This window comes from Rhinopithecus roxellana, chromosome 15, assembly GCF_007565055.1.
Source record: "Rhinopithecus roxellana isolate Shanxi Qingling chromosome 15, ASM756505v1, whole genome shotgun sequence".
Lineage (NCBI taxonomy): Eukaryota > Metazoa > Chordata > Mammalia > Primates > Cercopithecidae > Rhinopithecus > Rhinopithecus roxellana.
In genome coordinates this window covers 66,376,959-66,391,243 of record NC_044563.1, presented here as the reverse complement: position 1 = coordinate 66,391,243, position 14,285 = coordinate 66,376,959, and the positions used below count along the sequence as shown (strand labels likewise).

General features: G+C 40.5%; 1 protein-coding gene and 1 long non-coding RNA gene across 5 annotated transcripts in view; one reads left to right on the top strand and one right to left on the bottom strand.

The window, feature by feature from the left end:
- The window catches only part of SNX19 (sorting nexin 19), a 114,127-nt gene that overhangs the window by 32,183 nt on the left and 67,659 nt on the right, over positions 1 to 14,285 (bottom strand). For 2 of the 4 annotated variants that reach the window (XR_004053511.1, XR_004053512.1), the window contains 2 exons: positions 10,102 to 10,167; positions 7,202 to 7,321 (listed from right to left, as the gene is read on the bottom strand). The gene's annotated coding sequence lies outside the window, so the exon portion shown is untranslated. Of the gene's footprint in view, positions 1 to 2,592; positions 2,837 to 7,104; positions 7,322 to 10,101; positions 10,168 to 14,285 lie in introns of those variants that run through there. The other 2 variants (XR_004053509.1, XR_004053508.1) reach the window with 2 other exon arrangements.
- Positions 6,352 to 13,506, top strand: LOC115893499. The gene is made up of 3 exons (XR_004053516.1): positions 6,352 to 6,486; positions 11,939 to 12,021; positions 13,466 to 13,506. It is a non-coding gene; the product is annotated as an uncharacterized LOC115893499 (long non-coding RNA).

Below are 14,285 nucleotides of genomic sequence, written 5' to 3'. Positions count from 1 at the left end.
ATACATGTTTATATTTGCTATATCTTCTTGGTAAATTAACCCTTTGATCAATATATAATAACCTTCTTTGTCTCTTGTAAAGTTTCTAATAGTATGTTGTCTGGTTTTAGTATAGCCACTCTTAACTGTTTTTTGCTGATATTTGCATAGAATACCTTTTACTATCCATTTTCTTTCAACCTATGTGTGTCTTTAGATCCAAAGTGAGTGTCTTATAGGCAGCATATAATTGGATTATGCTTTTTAAAAAATACATTCTAGAAACCTATGCCTTTTGTTTGGGAAATTTAAGCCATTTGCATTGAAATTAATTAGTAATAGGGAAGAACTTTCTTATGCCATTTTGTTATTTTTCTGTAAGTAAGTCTTACAGTTTTTTTGTTCCTTATTTCCTCCATTCATTCTTTGGGTTTAGTTGATTTTCTAGAAGTGACAAGTTTTGATTTCCTTCTATTTTCCTTTTGTGTATATTCTGTACATTTTTTTGGGGGGGTTACATGGGGATTACAAATAGTATCCTAAAATTATAACATTCTATTTTGAATTGATGCAAAATTAACTTCAAATGCATATAAAAACTATACTTCTTGGAAGCTACTCCCAATACTTTATGTTATTGAGGTCACAAATTATATATAGTGTACACATTAACATGGATTTATAGTTATTGCTATGCGCTTGTTTTTTAAATCCTACAGAAAATAAAAAGTGGAGTTATAAATCAGAATTACAATGGCAGACTTTGCATTTGTCCATACCCTTACTTTTACCAGAGATCTGCATATCTTCTTTGAGTTACTTTATAGCAGCCTTTCTATTCGACCTGAAGGACTCACGTTAGCATTTCTTGTAGGGCGGAACTAGAAGCAATGCGTTTTCTCCGTTTCTGTTTTGTCTTTATCTCTCCCTCATTTCTGAAGGACAGTTTTGCTAGATGCAGTTGTGTGTGTGTGTGTGTGTTTTATTTTGGGACTTTAAACATTGTCCAACTGCCTTCTGGCCTCTAAGGTTCCTGATGAGAAACTAATCTTACTGAGGATCTACCGTATACGATGAATAACTTTTCTCTTGATCTTTCAAGATTTTCTTTGTTTTAGCCTTTCAGCAGTTTGTCTTCAATGTGTCTCAGCATGGGTGTTTTTGGTTTTATCCTGAAATTCATTGAGATTCCCGAATTCGTAGATTCATGTCTTTCCTCAAATTTGGGAAGCTTTCAGCCATTATTTCTTCATGTAAGCTCTCTTACCCTTTCTCTCTTCTCTTTCTGGGACTTCCACAGGCATATATTGATCCTCTTGATAGTATCTCTAAATCCCTTAGGTTCTGTTCACTTTTATTTATTCTTTTTTCTTTCTGCTCCTCAGATTTGATAATTTCAAATGTCCTATCTTCATGTTTACTGATACTTTCTTCTACCTGTTCAAGTCTGCTATTGAAACCTTCTAATTCATTTTTCAATTCAGTTTTTGTATTTTTCAGCTCCATCATTTCTGTTTGGCTTATTTTATAATTTCTATCTTTTTTTGATACATTTATTTTGTTCATACATTGTTTTCCTGATTTTCTTTCATTTTTTTTTTTTTTTGAGACACGGTCTTATTTTGTTGCCCATGCTGGAATGCAGTGGCAGGATCATGGCTCACTGAAGCCTTGATTTTCTAGGCTCAAGTGATCCTACCACTTCAGCCTCCTGAGTAGCTGGGACTACAGACACATGCAACCATGCAGAGATATTTTTTTTTAACAGAGACAGGGGTGTCACCATATTGCCCAGGCTGAGTTCAAGTGATTCTCCTACCACAGCCTCCCAAAGTGCTGGGATTACAGGCATAAGCCACTGTGCCCAGCCTCATTCTTTATCTATGTTTTTCTTTAGCTCTTAGAGCATATTTAAGACCGTTGTTTTAAATTCTTTGTCTTATGTCTGATCCTTGTGTTTCCTCAGGGACGGTTTCTGTCTTTTTATTTTATTTCTTTGAATGGGCTATGTTTTCTGATTTTTTGTGTGTACCTTGTGATGTTTTGTTGAAAATTGAGTGCTTGAAAAAAACAGAACAAAACAAAACCATAAACTTCTCTCAGTCTTCACAGGCTGGCTTTGTGCCAGGGCCATCCTCATCTAATTAGCCAGGTGTGTTCTGAGCCTTTGGATCTGTCTGAGGAGAAAGGTTAAAGTCTTCTCAGGTCTTTTCTGAGCATGCATCTTGCCCGGATGTGCATGGCATTTCTATCACCCCATATACACAGCTGCTTGTACATGTCTTAATTCCCCAGAGTCTTACCTCAGTTTCTCCTCAGGGACTTAAATGGTCTATTCTATGTTTCCATCTGTCAGCCCAGGTATCTACAAGTCTTAGTCTCTCTGCAGCTTCCCAAACAGTGCCTGCTACTTCTCACTGCCTCAGCTCTGAGTTAGGTGCAAGAGACCAATCTTCAGGAAGCCCCCAGGTAAGTTAGGACATTGTGAATAAGGTCCACTCTGCTCCCTCCAATTCAAGTGATGGGATTGAGAACTGCCATCTCCTTCAGACCAAGACGGTGGCATGTCAGAGAAAGGAGGGGAAGGGTGAGTAAAAATACCACAAAATTTTCTACCATTTTAAATTTTACTTATTTTTGATTGGGCATTTTCTTGACTGCTATAGATCTTTGACGGTTTTTCATAGCTCATATAAGAATACTTTATCCTGATTTTGGTTTTTTGTTTGTTTGCTTGGTTTTTGTTGTTGTTGTTGTGTCTCTGTCAGGGAACAAGGCTTGATACTCCCCAGTGTGCCATTTTGCTGATGTCACTCTCCATTATCATTTTTATGAGTCCTTCTGGCTGCTGGATACCCTTGACAGACCAAAATGAAGGCAGACAAGAGAGTAAAAAACTATGTCTCTTTTCATGTGCCATAACAGATGAATTTTTCCTATGAACAGTATCTATGCTACTCAGGAATGACAAGCTATAAAGAATGAGCATATATAAACAGAGGCCTTGGAAAGCTCCAACTCTTTAAATCTTAACCACTATTCCAAAACATCAAACAACCCTATCCTTGTATAACCCTAATGTGAACTTTGATTTTGTCATGGTTGAGGTGATTTTGCCATGGTTGGTCCCAAAGCATATCTTGCTCTGGATAGGCAGCTGTGAAAATACTGACCTTCTTAGCTTGGGTTCCCCTGAAAGCAAAGTCGTTTATCTGGGAGGTGATTCCAAGTTGCAGAAATGAGGGATGAAAGAGAATGAGAAACAGAAGAAGAGGAGGCCAACATAAGACGGTTACATTGATGCTGCTGCCATGCACGTTGAGGGCTCAATTTTGCTGATTTTCCTGAGAAGCATACAGAATCATCAACCCCTAGGAATTGCCCACAGAACAGATGGGAAGCCAGAGTATTTATTAACTGTCAAGGGTGTTCCTTGGGGAAATCAACTCCTTCTCTGATTTTCCTCTGAGCTGCACATGTACCTGGGTCTGTCTCTGAGGTATTATACTGCAGGTGGGACAGTAGTGGAGTCTGCCACTGGTCAAGGGTGTGTGGTACTCTGTGGCTAAAGCGGTACTCCATGGCAACTGGGGATGCTGATGTGTGTTGAGACGAGTCAAGATGTCCACAGAATGGCAGTCATGTGACAGCCTCATAAGTATAGATGAGGTGCTCTACCAAACAGAACTCAACAGTGTAAATGTAGAATCTCATCTTTTCTTTTTCTCCTGTTTTCCTTCTCTCCTTTTTCCTTGTCAAATTTCATCTATTTATTAAGAATATTAGTGCCATAATAATATAGAACTGAATTCCATGCTTTTCCAAGTCACTGCAGTTACACAAGTTGGCCCCCCACCACCATGTTTTCTTAGTTTCCCAGTGACTATTAACCAGAGACATATATTTCAATCCCAGAGAGCAGTCCTTAGCATATTCTTGGGCTTTTCAGGGTAACTTTCTACATGTTGAGGAAGCAAGAACTCAGGGTTTTTCCAAAAAGCCGTGGGTTCGAGTGGTTAATCTGCACTGGTTTGCATTAGCTTACGTGTGGGAAACGCAACACAAAGGAGGTGCCCAGCAACCCTGCACATAACGTGCAACCACTCATTCTGACTCTTTTCCCTGAGGATTTCTTTTGGCTGAACAGCAAGCTCTCTGGGCTCTGCAACTAGAGAACATCTCTAACATAACATAAACGTTGGGCAGCTGCTGGGAGCTGGAGAGGGCTCAGTCTGAACAGCTGTGTGAGGTTTGACCTTGGGGAAAACAACACCAAATCCCACTACCATAGGCTGGTTTCCATTTGGACTTAGTGCAAATGAGGCATAATAACAATTAAACAGATATACTTGGAAGGGAAGGAAATTAAAAAGGCATTTTATGTGGGGTAAGGAGAGTGGGTAAAGAGAAGAAATTTCATGGATGATAGCCGAGAGAAGCTTTTCTGGAACTGACAGAGGTAAAAACTATTACGGGTTGTTAGCTTTATGAGAGTAGGAACTTTCACTTTTACTTTATGTGATTCTGTATTGTTTAAGTACATTTGTTTATTACAAACATGCCCAATTTTCTAACTCATCCCCCTAGAACACAGAGAGACCCACCGATTGTAGAAGTGTAGACATGAGAAAGGAGAGGGGTTGAGGGGTGAAGCTGTGTTTTAAGACAGCCACAGACACTGATTAGACAGTTTGGGATGCTTCTTTGAGTTGGATACTCAGTGGTAAACATCTTGGCTAAAAGATGTCCTGGGAAAGATTATATGAGGACTTGGGGCTTTAAATCTTGGGAGAAGACTTTTGTAAGATCACTTGAAAGTCCCTAGGAATTGCTTACAGCACTATCATAAAAGGAACAAAAAAATCCATGTGAAAATATTAATCATAGGAGGCTGGAAAGGCAAAGACATTTGTGGCTGTGGACAATTTCAAATAAATTTTGTTGCCTTCCTTAAGCAATGCCAGCTGTGGGCCTGCTTTCTCAAACCAAGATGAACTGTAAGAGAAGAAAGGGGAGGAAAGGTCCGTCCCCCATAAAGACTGCAAGTGTGTCTGAATTAAGGCAGCTAAATTCTATTATTTTCATGTTCCTCAAATCACTATTGTAGGGTGGGGTTCATAAAGACATAATAAATGTTTGTTCAACTAAATATTTCAATGACCCAAAGTCTATGTGGATTAAGAAAATTAAAATTATGTTCAATTTTCCTATTGAATTTGAATCCTGAGACTTTACTAAGCTTAAAAACCATTGTGTTTTTAAGTGGCTTCTTAAACAAGTTTACCCAAAGGCTTGAGTCATTCGATGAATGTGTTTGCTTTATGGCATAGCTTAGCATGAGCTTTGCTGTCAGATGTGAGTTCTGGCTCCACCATTTACTAGCTATTTGACTGTGGGAAAATGGTTTAGCCTATTTAAAAGCTAAGATTCTTCAGTTATAAAGTGGGTTTAATAACGGTACCTAATGTATGGAAGTTTGGTGATTAAGTGAGATAATACTTACAGAATACCTACCTCAGCATTTTTCACAGAGAAAGCACTCAATGTTAATTGTAGTTGGTCACCAACATCCTCCTCCTCTTCTCCCTCATTATCTGGAAGAGGGGTAGGTAAACTGGGGACCCACTGCTAGGTTTTATAATTAAGTTTTATCGGAACACCGTCATGTCCATTTGTTTATGTACTTTCTATAGTGGCTTTCATTCTACAGGGCAGAGTTGAGTACCTGTGATAGAGACCATATGACCCAAAAGCCTAAAATATTTACTCTCTGGCCCTTTACAGAAAAAATTTGCTGATCCCTATTCTAGAAGGAAGAAAATCTAGGGATGTGTTTGTACTTTTCCTGAGCTTAAATTATCAGGAACTCATAGCTTTGATTAGAAGAAACTAGATGAAGAGTTTGAATAAACCCTTAAGGCATAGAACATTATGTTTTCTTCATAGATTTAAAAAATATGCTTAGAGGCAGAGATGATCACATGCTAAGAAAGACATGGGGAATCTTTAAACCTAAAAATTCTACCTTAAGAAAAAGAACAGTTAGAATCTTTTGGCTTAATAGAAAAGCCACAGAAGCAAGCAGAGAAATCCTGCTGAGTTAGAGGACAATCATTTCCAGGGATTTTGAGTGTGTCTTAAGTTATTTTATTAAAATAAAAATTTATTTTTTCTGAGTTCAGAGGCATAATCTGGAGGTCAGAGAGCACTTATAGCCAGGAAATGTTTGCACATAATAACAGATATGCTATTTGTTCCCAGGGATTTTTTTTCTTTAAACCTCAGAGTCAACACAGTCAAATACAGAGCAAGTGGAATTTCTGCTCTGTAATTCTAAAATTGTCTTTTTAGACTCATAGTCGAGAAAATAATCCGAAAAAAGCCACTTGGAAGAAAGAATGACTAAAGCTGATGACAACAGATTGGAAAGAAAATTAAAAAGCATCGAAAAACCACAAGACTTTCAAGATTAGATAAAAACTGCTCTGGGCAGATGAGCTGGAGAGGGTAAGAAAAAGAGAGGACCTGCCTAAAGAGAAAGGTTGGTATGGCTCAACACGAGGCCAGGGGAACCATAAGGACAGGGTTGGTGATAGCATTAGAAGTTGGCTGGCCTCAGGCCACAAGCAAACCCTACACTGGGGCTTCGCGAGCCACACAAGCGTTGAGTTAGAGGGTCCCATCACCCTTTCATGAACCCATGACATGTGTCTCTTGGCCTATGGGACTATGTTAGATGATCTTGTCCAGAAGGAATGATAGACGGCCCTCGGTGCCCTTAAACTTTGCTTATGTCTTTTCAAACTACTGCGTATAATTCTCACGTTAAGGGCTAAGGGTGTGTGTGCATAAACAGAGAGTGGGACCTGGGCTACTGCAGGGTTGAAGTAAGGTAGAAATAACAGTTCCCAGCCTCCATCCTGGGGCTGCAAGACAGTGCAGGGTCGATGTTAGCTGTATATCTCCCCAAAACCAAGACTGTGGTGGGATCCACCCTGCGGAACATAGTAATGGTTAAGAGGTTGTTAAGAAATTGATATGCAGAATGTCCCAAGCATTTCTCATTTGTCCTAAGCTTGTCCTAAGGTGTATAATAGTGATCATGTAAAGTACTGGAAACACTGCTTGCAGGGCAAGTGCTCAATGCATGATTGCTAGTTGGTTTTTTTCAGGGAAACAGAACAAATATGTTAGATCTAAATATATACAAGGGGGGATTTACCATGGGAATTGGCTCACACAATTCTGAAGGCTGAGGAGTCCCATGACAAGCTTGTCTGTAGGCTGGAGAACCAGAGAAGCTGGTGGTATGATTCAATCTGAGTCCAAAGGTCAGAAAACCCTGGTGGGGGATGAAAAGAGGAGGTGCTGATATAATTCCTAGAGTTAAAAGGCTCAAGAACTTGGAGTTCTGATATTCAAGGGCAGAGAAGGTGGATGTACCAGCCCCCAAAGAGAGGGAAAATGCACCCTTCCTCTACCATGTTGTTGTCCTCAGTGGATTGGATGATACCTACCCAATACTGGTGAAGGCAGATTTTGCTTGCTCAGTCTATTGACTCAAATGCTAATCTCTTCCAGAGATACCCTCACAGACACACTCAGAAATAATGTTTCACCAGCTATCTGGGCATCCTTTAGCTCAGTCAGGCTGACAAATCAATTAACAAACACATTGCTATTATTTTTATGGTTGAAACCAAACTGAAAACTTTGGTTTTTGCTGTTTAGCAAGGAAATTCTATTTGTTTTTTAAAAACAAACAAGCAAAAAGCACCTAACCTGAGAAGTCAGCACAGCTTTCAGATCCTCACCCCTAGAAAGCTCTTGTCTTGGCTGCTCCCTCCTCCTCGCGAGAAATTCCTTATGCAGTACGTGCAGGAACTGCCTGCGTGGGATGATCTGTGAGCTACATGTGGACTACCCCAATCTGCTTTTTGTTCCTAATTCCTGAACGAGCAACTGAAAATTCCCCATGTGATCACTCCCTCTACCAGCTCCTGCTTTCCCAGAAACACTAGGCTTGCTGTTTTGTACATTTGCAGGATAAAAGAAATGTAAACATTTAAATAATAATGTATTTTTAAAGGCATAATGGGGTTAGTTAGGTAAAACAACCCATCTCACATCATCTGCAGAAGAAATCTAATAAGTTTTGGGGTTCATTGGGGAACCAGAGAATATTCCATTTTATGAGAGGATTAAGTTTTTATTGAATTACGTCTTTATTCAAGGCTCTTTGGTTCATCTACTAAAATAGGGAGTTTAAACTCAGTGATCTTTGGACTAGTAAAATGAAAATCATGATAAGAATCTTTTCATAAATCAGTTCTTTCTTTCTTTTGTTTCTTTTTTTCTGAGACAGAGTCTTGCTCTGTCGCTCAGGCTGGAGTGCAGTGGTGTGATCTCGGCTCACTGCAACCTCCTCCTCCTGGGTTCAAGCAATTCTCCTGCCTCAGCCTCCCGAGTGGCTGGGATTACAGGTGTGCACCACCATGCCCAGTTAATTTTTGTATTTTTTTTTAGTAGAGATGGGGTTTCACCATGTTGGTCAGGCTGGTCTCAAACTCCTGACCTTGTGATCTGCCCGCCTCGGCCTCCCAAAGTGCTGGGACTACAGGTGCCTGCCACCACACCCAGCTATTTTTTTTTGTTTGTATTTTTGTATTTTTAGTGGACATGGGGTTTCACTGTGTTAGCCAGGATGGTCTCAATCTCCTGACCTTGTGATCCGCCAGCTTTAGCCTCCCAAAGTGCTAGAAGTACAGGCATGAGCCACCGTGCCCGGTCTATGAATCAGTTCTTTCAACAAAGACTCTACTGGGGCTGAGGGCTGCCAGATATTGGGTGTCCCTGGAGATGAAGCCAGTTGTGTCTATTGGCCTCTTCTCCAAATAGCCAAAGCAAGTGTGCTCAGTGCCCTGGAGTGGCCCAAGGGCAGTGGAATGAATAGTAAAAAATGTCTCAGGAAAACTGAGTTCTAGTTATGGTTTTTCCATTAATAGTTGAGTCTCCCAAGCTTCTCTGGGCTTCAATTTTATCATCTGTAAAAATAAAGGCGTAAGACTATTGGTAATTTCGAAATACTGATCTCATGTCAGGCTAGTGACTTAAAATCCTTCCAGGAGAGGCTGTTAAAGGTACACATTTCTTAGCACAAATCTGGAGACAACCTAAGTGCCCATGAGTAGGGGAGTGGTTAAAATAAGTCATGGTATATTCAACCATAATTGCCCTTTGAAAAGTATGAATAGATCTGCATGTGCTGATATAGAAAGATCTCTAAGGAATATCGACTGAAAAAAGTAAAGTATAGAGCAATATATACGGCAAAATTCCTCTTGTGTAATGGAAAATGCATATGTGTATGTGTGTGTATGTGTGTAACTGAAAATGAATATATATTCATATATAAATGCACATATATATATGGCACACACTTGCTTTCAGTTATTGTTTGTGTGGGGGTATACATGAAACTGTTAAGAGTGTTTATTTTAATAAAGTCTAACAGCTGTACTGGGCAGGGTAATATTAAAGGTATTGCTAATAGCAATAGTAATGTCAATAGTTAAGGGCTGATTCACCCCACCTATTTCTGATGGCTTCTTTTTTTGTACCGTCAACATTTATCTACTAATGGGTTATAACAAGAAGGGGACTTGGTACTGTGGGGATAATACTGAATGGGCAGTAAGTGGATCTGAGTTTAAATCATATTCCAGTTGAACATTCCTGTGCCAGTAACTTAACTTCCCTGGATCTCAATGTCCTCATCTTTTAAATGCAGTAATGGAACTGGCAATAAAACATGGTGGTTCTATTTTAATTTGCAGGTAGTGTTTATAAGTAATCTGGGGAGACACACAGGAACACATGCACACACTCAAATACAGAAAAAATGAGTAAAGAGCATTGCTAACTCTCAACAAATACTTTATAGTTCTTTCTTAACACTATGGGCTATGGAGGAGAAATAACCTTTATCCTTGGGGAATTTTATGATCTTGTAAGGGAGACAAAACAAATTTGTGTGAACCAACTAGAGAACAATATAAAGCCACATACGACAACCTTGGATTAACCTTATTCTTACAGAGCTCCCTTTAAAATATTACTCACCTGAAACTCAAGAAAACCAGACTCAGGCAATAAATGTAAAACCCAAGTTCCTCGGTCACATTTGCACTGAAATGTAAAATAAAGGGTTAGACAGGTACAATTTCCTTTGTAGTGATAAGATCCTCCGATTCTATTATATAATCTCCAAAAGCAGGTCCACATTGAATAATTTTTTTTTTCTCCTGAAACTAGATTCCTCTCTGTTTAGTAGAGTCCTCATTTCCAATTTAGGGCTTTGCCAACCTCAGTACAACTTCTTTGCACAAAATTCCCCAAGATAAGGTCAAGGAGAAGGCTTTACATTATGTCAGCTCCATTATCTGAGCTCGAGAGCCTCCCTTGGCTCCGCCCTGTCTGGGCAATGCAGTGGGAGAGGGGACTGGGCTGGGGGTGGCCAGGTGGCTGTCTGGCCGGCCTGGTCACAAAGACCCCAGTGAGTGTGAGATGAGCACATGACAGGGGCTCTGGGCAGGTCAGACTGGACGCCTAACTTGACCCCACTGACAGCCAGAGTTTGATAAAGACATGATTGAGTTGGAGATTTCTTTCTGACAGTTTAATGGATAGCTGTAATTAGGGGCCCGCTCGGAGGGTGTGGAAACACATAGACCCCATTGTAGGGAGGCTAAATGCTACAAAGGTCAAGGCCAAAATATGGTATGAAAGAAACTCAACGTTTTCCAACATGCAGGAGAAGTGAGTCAGTAGTGAAACGTGTTTACTGAGCATGAGCAAGCATACCCAGTTCTTTTCGGTTCCTGAGCCTGATGGTTGTCATCAGTGGTGGTTCTCTGAAGCAGAGCTTCAGTCCTTGTGGCTCCAGAGACTAGCACTCTGAAGGCAGAGCTGACAGGATAAAATTCCCACCTGATCTCAGAAAGCGACTGACTTTCTTTTCTTCTCCTGGAACCATCTCCCTGACTAAAAATAATAATGACAACCACAATGACTGAGACATACACATCGAATTTTAATGTTAAATTTAAACAGTATTTGTCAGTTTGTTTATGCTTCTTTGTCAGAATAATGATTAATGAAAGTGGCTTTCAGCCCTAGATACTTTCTGGGACTTCTTAAAAGCCTTTTTCTTAGAATAAAGGAGTCATGATGTGCCAGACATAATAAGATCCAACTAACAATGGTCAAAAAAAAAATACAGTGAGTAATGGCAATAATGTTCTCATTAAAGGAAAACAGTTCACAACTTAGACAGAAACAGAGGGACTTAGTGAAACTCCATCCACCGAGGGCTCATAGTCTGCCCTTGGAAATACTCTTACCTGGTCACAGTACTAGTGAATTCATTTCCTGGTTAAGTTGGTAAGGTAGGCATCTTGAAAGACATTCATTAATCGAAGAATCAGATAATCCCAGGGCTGAAAAAGGATTTTGGAGGCCCTAGAGTGCCAAGAGGCTGACCCACCTCTGCCATATGGATTCTGATGAACAGAAGCTCTGACTCCTTTACACTGCCTATCCCAATCTGGGTAGCTATGAGTATTAACAAACTTGTCCTGATACAGTAGTCTCCCTTGTCTGCAGTTTCACTTTCTACAGTTTTAGTTACCTGTGGTTAACCACAGTTCAGAAATAGTAAATGGCAAATCTCTAGAAATACACATAAGTTTTAAATTGCACACCCTCCTGAATGGCATGATAAAAATCTCATGCAGTCCTACTCCATCTCACCCAGGACGTGAATCATCCTGTTGTCTGGTGTATCCATGCTGTCTGTGCTACTCACCCATGAGTCACATAGGAGCCGTCTTGGTTATCAGAGTGACTGTCATTTGTTTTGCAGTGCTTGTGTTCAAGTGACCCTTATTTTACTTAACAGTGGCTCCAAAGAAAAAAAGTGGTGATGCTGGCCATTTGAACACGCCTAAAAGAAGCTGGGAAGTGCTTCTGTTAAGTGAAAAGGTGAGAGCTCTTGACTTAATAAGGAAAGAATAAAAATTACAATATTAAAGTTGCTGAGATCTACAGTGAGAATGAATTTTTTACTGGTGAAATTGTGAAGAAAAAAAATTCATGTAGTTTTGCTGTTGCACCCCAAACTTTATTATAGGTATGTATGTATAGGAAAAAAACATAGTTGGGGTTGGTACTATCCTAGGTTTCAGGCATCCATTGGGTGTCTTGGAACATATTCCCTGTGGATAAGTGGGGACTACTGTATTGAGCTAAAATCTGTTTTATTTTTCTACCTCCCACTGATTGGTTCCATTCTATCAATTGGGGTCATATAGAACAGGGCTAAGTCCCTGTTATATATGTAACTAGGACTGGCTATGTAATTTGCAGGGCCCAGTGCAAAATGAGAATGTGGGGCCCATGTTAAAAACTACTAAGAATTTCAAGATGGCAACAGAGCATTAAGCCAAGGGTGGAACCCTTCTAACTGTGGAGCTCTGTGGGGCTTTACAGGTAAGCACACCCAGAAAGTTGGCTGTATAGGGATCGGTGTTAATAGAAGGAAACTTTATTTTTCCTCCACTTTGTGTTATAACTTTTTTCAATTCCTTCTTCCTTCCTGCAGATCCCATGGAGTATTCTGGTCTTTTGCAGATATTAAAAGCCCAGTTCAATATTTTATTAAACTCCAAGCTCTGTCACTACCTTTGCCCTGGCTGGGGCTGGGAAACTTGCAGAGACTTGCCTCTTCTCTTTGTCCTCCTGGCTGGTCTACCTCCCACTCTTCATGTTGCTGTTGGCTCCTTCAGGGCTGGCCAGGGGTAGAAGGAGAAGGGCAGTGGATGGGAAAGGTCTTCCTTATTTGGCAGGCCCAGGTGTGATCTGGCGTAAGGGCTCTCTGAGTTGAGCACCCAAGTGCTCCTCCTTTCTTTCATGGGTATGTCTCTGGGTTCTTCTAAGCTCCTCCTTTGGAGACTTCCAACTGCAGTTTTCTGGTGCAGGGATGCCTCCTTTGGCTAGAAATTGATGGCATTCTCCCAGCCCGTGGCTGGTGGTTCACTGCAGTCTCCTTCTGCTGGGGTCGTCCACTCTGCACTCCCTAATTCCAGTGGTCCTCTTGGATAGAGTTTTCAAACTGCTTCATGCTGGTTTCTTCCTCAGGGTTCACATGTGGACCTTAGGAAATGTGTTTTTGCCCTGCCATTCGCATAGCTCCCTTCAGTCTGCCAGCACAGCTTCTACTCCCTGCCCACAGCCAGAGACTCCCTCCTTCAGATTTTCTTCCAAGTAAGCGTGACTCAGATACCAGTTCCAGAATCTGCCCCAATTCCAAGGAATATATGGCAAGCCTGTTAGAGATTATTTGAAACTCATCTCAGTTGGCCTGAATAGTGGAGGATTAGGAGGGCATTTCAGCATACAACTTTCTTTTCTTTTCTTTTCTTTTCAGGTAGAATTTTGCTCTGTTGCCCAGGCTGGAGTGTAATGGTGCAATCAAAGCTCAGTGCAGCCTCAATCTTCTAGACTCAAGCAGTCTTCCCATCTCAGGTCCTGAGTAGCTGGGACCAAAGGTATGTACAACCACACCTGGCTGATTTTTTGTTTTTTTTTTTTTTTGGAGAAATGGGGTCTCACTTTGTTGCCCAGGCTACAACTTTCTTTCTGAAGAAAACTTACCATTTGTTGCTCCTCCCTAATGGATATTTTGTCTTTTCTTATATAATCTGGAGATGAGTGATAGACCAACTCAAGCAGAACAAATTATTGGTGTTGCCCCTTTCTCTAAATTTGAAGGTAGTTGGCACCTATTGTGCTTAGTGTTAGGGCTTTAGCAGACAGTAAGACAATAAATAGAAGTCCCACTTGAACATCCTGTTACACAAGTAATGGACTAAGAAACATTTGAGGATAACTACAGCTATGGATTCAATGTTTGTGTCCCCCACAAATTCCTGTGTTGAATTCCTAACTTCCAATGTGGCTATGTTTGGAGATAGGGCCTTTATGCAGGTAATTAAGGTTAAATTAGGCCATAAGGGTAGGGACCTGATCTGGTAGAATTTGCACCCTTATTCTTAATTCCCTTTCTTTCTCATGTGCCCTTCTCTCTCCACCATGTGAGGTCACAGTGAGAAGGAGGACATCTGCAAGCTAGGAAGAGGGCCCTCAACAGAACTAAATTGGCTGGCACCTGGATCTTGGACTTCCCAATCTTCAGAATTGTGAGAAAGTAAATGTGTGTTGTTAAAGCCAGTCTGTCTATGGCATTT